A 3,365-nucleotide genomic window follows, 5' to 3' on the forward strand; every position below is an offset into this window, starting at 1 on the left:
ACCCTAGTTGGAAAATCAGGATGCTATAAGCCCAGGGGTTCCAACAGGGAAAATATCCCAGTGAGGAAAAGGAACAAGGAAAAATAAAATATTCTAAAAGAAAAGTAACAATATTATTTTAAATATTTCCTATATAAACTATAAAAACTTTAACAAAACAAGAGGTAGAGAAATAAGACAAAATGGTGTGCCCGAGTGTACCCTCAAGCAAGAGAACTCTAACCCTAGACATTGAAAGACCATGGTATAGAGGCTATGGCACTACCCAAGACTAGAGAACAATGGTATGATTTTGGAGTGTCCTTCTCCTAGAAGAGTTGCTTACCATAGCTAAAGAGTCTCTTCCACCCTTACCAAGAGGAAATTGGCCACTGAACAATTACTGTGCAGTAGTTAACCTATTGAGAGAAGAATTGTTTGGTAATCTCAGTACTGGCAGGTGTATGAGGACAAAGGAGGAACAGAAACCAGAGAGAAGGATCCAGTGTAGTACTGTCTGGCCAGTCAAAGGTCCCCATAACTCTCTAGCTGTAGTATCTAAAGGGGTGCTCTGGCCAACCTACTACCTATAACAGGAAGGAATGAAAGTTATAGAATTTAAACACACTTTATTAAATACAGAAAACATACTGCATCCTAATATGAAATCTAGACCAATCGCCATGTGCATGAACAAACATGCAAACGGGAGAACTTAATTTCAGTAACAGTAATTTGCAAATATAGAATACTATCAAATTCTAGAGTATTCTTCTACAGCTTTATAAGAAAAATACAACTTACAGCACATACTGCTGAGACATCATGCATAACATTCAGAATTATCTTAAAACTTTCAAAAGTCTATTCCCATTAGTTCCAGTGAACAATATATCTGTTGCTATATACTTTCAAAAGTCTATTCCCATTAGTTCAAGTGAACAATATATCTGTTGCTATATACTTTCAAAAGACTATTCCCATTAGTTCAAGTAGGTGAGCAATATATCTGTTGCTATATACTTTCAAAAGTCTATTCCCAATAGTTCACATAAGTGTAAAAAATATATCTGTTGCTATATACTTTCAAAAGTCTATTCCTATTAGTTCAAGTGAACAATAAATCTGTTGCTATATACCTTCAAATGTCTATTCCCATTAATTCAAGTGAACAATATATCTGTTACTATATACTTTCAAAAGTCTATTCCCATTAGTTAAAAGTAGGTGAACAATATAGCGGTTGTTATATACTTTCAAAAGTCTATTCCCATTAGTTAAAAGTAAGTGAACAATATAGCTGTTGCTATATACTTTCATAACTCTATTCCCCTTAGTTCAAATAGGTGAACAATATAGCTATTGCTATATACTAAGGGGAAACTACTTCCCTAGAGCCATTCAATGAATATATCCGGAAGTGGATAATGATACATTGTACAGTAACCTATTACAAGTAAAGTACAGTATTACATATTACAAGTTTAGACATCAATCACTTACTATCAGTCCAGAATTCGTTGGTGATGATTTTAGTATTATACATTTTCAAAGTGTTTTTTTGCATTCTGCTAAAGAATTTGACTCTAGGTTTTAACTTTCATTGTACCCAAGCTGCTGCTGCTTAGCAGAGATAACAATCGACTCTGAAATAAGAGAAAAATTATTAATAAAAAGGTAGTAAAGACCAAGAATTCTATGTTACCCAATGTCTACTGTAGGCTCTAGAGCCTTTAAATATGCATCCCCGAGACTATATAATAAGCTCCCACGAAACATTCGAATGATTGAAGACATTAAGGCTTTCAAGAGGAAACTGAAGACTTTCTTATTTCATGAGTCTTTTGACAGAGACGATTTAACAGTAAATGAACAATACGCGATATGAAATGTTAAATACTCTGAATGAACAAGGTAAAACGACAGTGGAGGTCCTGTAGAGGGTGGGGTTCCCTGCTGTATGGAACCGGAAAGGCAGCCATCAAAGTAAAGACATTAATTTTCTTTATTAAAGAAAATACATGAAATTTAACCATTTAATTATAGCTATTGCTGTTAAGTTACATTATTATGATTATTACTAGTTAAGCTGAAATGTTAAATGCTTTCGAACGAAAATGATAAAATGACTGTGGAGGTCCTGTAGAGAGCAGGGTTCCCCTGCTGTATAAGACGAGAAAAGCAGGCCTTAAAGAAAAGTAACCTAAGTTGGAAAAGCAGGATGCTATAATCCCAAGGGCTCCAACAGGAAAAATATCCCAGTGAGGAAAGGAAATAAGGAAATAAACTATAAGAGACGTAATGAACAATTAATATAAAATACCCTAAGATAAGTAACAACGTTAAAATTGATACATCATGTAAACACTGTTGGGAGAGATTTATGTCAGCCTGTTCTACATTAAAAACATTTACTGCAAGTCTGAACTTTTGAAGTTCCACCTATTCAACTCTGATTGGGAAGATCATTCCACAATCTGGTCACAGCTGGAATAAAACTTCTAGAATACTGTGTAGTACTGAGCCTTATGATGGAGAAAGGTTGACTGTTAAAATTAACTGCATGCCCAGTACTACGTACAGGATAGTACAATTTGGGTAGATCAGAATGCAGAGGATGGTCAGAATTATGAAAAATCTTATGCACCATTCATAAAAATCTGACTGAACGACGATGGCAGAGATCAATGTCTAGATCAAAAGTAAGATATCTAATAGACTGTAAGTCCTTGTCGAACAAATTAAGATGAGATTCAGTAGCAGAAACACGGACAGAACTATACTTGAAACAGGGTAGAATATGAAAGTTGAAACCTTTCTTCAGAATAGATGGATCACCGAAAATATTGAGACTTCTCAATAAGCCAATTTTAAGTGCAATTGAGGAAGAAACAGGCAATTTGCTTCTCAAGAGTAAATTGGGTATCAGGAATCACACCCAAAATTTCAAAGTAGTCATATAGAGTTAAAGAAACATTATCAATGCAGAGATCTGAATGTTGAGGAGCCGCTATCCTCGACCTACTTACAATCATAATTTGAGCTGTGTTAGGGTTCAACTTCATGCCCAATAATTTGTACCATGCACTAATTTCATCTAAATCTCTATTAATGGATTCAGCAACCCCAGATCTACATAAAGGAGATGGAACTGATGCAAAGAGAGTATCATCATCTGCATATGCAACAAGTTTGTCTTCTAGGCCAACCTACATACAGTATGTGTATATACAGTAGTATGAAAATCTATGGAACAAGCACATTACCCTGAGGAACACCAGATATCACATTCCTATACTCACTATGGTGCCCATCAATAACAATTCAACTCTTTGTAATCTATTTCTTGAAAACTCAATAATGATACTAAGAAAAGACTTACCTAT

At 34.8% G+C, this 3,365-nt stretch overlaps 1 long non-coding RNA gene across 1 annotated transcript; it reads right to left on the reverse strand.

Annotated features, from left to right (window-relative positions):
- Positions 1 to 595: 595 nt before the first annotated feature.
- Positions 596 to 1,590, reverse strand: LOC137639171 (uncharacterized). Its single transcript, XR_011044250.1, has 2 exons — positions 1,234 to 1,590; positions 596 to 1,118 (listed from the first exon to the last, which is right to left on the reverse strand). It is a non-coding gene; the product is annotated as an uncharacterized lncRNA (long non-coding RNA).
- Positions 1,591 to 3,365: the final 1,775 nt, after the last annotated feature.

The sequence above is a fragment of the Palaemon carinicauda genome, chromosome 4, assembly GCF_036898095.1.
Source record: "Palaemon carinicauda isolate YSFRI2023 chromosome 4, ASM3689809v2, whole genome shotgun sequence".
Lineage (NCBI taxonomy): Eukaryota > Metazoa > Arthropoda > Malacostraca > Decapoda > Palaemonidae > Palaemon > Palaemon carinicauda.